This window comes from Penaeus monodon, chromosome 27 (genome assembly GCF_015228065.2).
Source record: "Penaeus monodon isolate SGIC_2016 chromosome 27, NSTDA_Pmon_1, whole genome shotgun sequence".
Classification (NCBI taxonomy): Eukaryota; Metazoa; Arthropoda; class Malacostraca; order Decapoda; family Penaeidae; genus Penaeus; species Penaeus monodon.
The window spans coordinates 23167791-23168370 of NC_051412.1; positions in this window are offsets into that span (position 1 = coordinate 23167791).

The following is a 580-nucleotide window of genomic DNA, read 5'->3' on the forward strand; positions in this document are numbered from 1 at the left end:
TATATGTATAACATTATAAGACCTACCTGTTTCCTCAACGTTTTCTCTAACAAACATCCCAATCATTTCATTCGCACAAACCACAAACAACCCCCATCCCCATTCCCCCCACCACCACTCCTCTACGCTACGAAAGGCCGGAAATGTGGAGTCTGTAATGGTGGGGACAAGAGAGTGCTATAGTCAAGAGTTCGGATGAGTCGAAATGACATTTGACTGGCATTTGAGGTGAAGGGTGAATGATGCAAAATGAGAGGATAAAGTGACGGGAACTGACCCCTTTTTTTGAGTATCTGGGGAGAGAAAAGTGAGGGGAGAAGCGGGGGAGAGTTGGATAAATGAGAGAAGAAGACGAATAGAGGAGGGAGAAACGAAGAGGAATAGGAATGGGGAAGGGAAAGGGGGAATGAGGATAAGGGGAAGTGGAATGGATGATGGGGACGAGGGGAGCCGAATGGAGAAGAGAGGAATAGGAGAGAGGGGAAAATGATAGGAACTGGGAGGGAGAGGGGAAAATAGGAGAGATGGGAATCAGGGAGAAGAGAATAGGGAAAATGGGAGGAGACTGAGTGAAGACGGG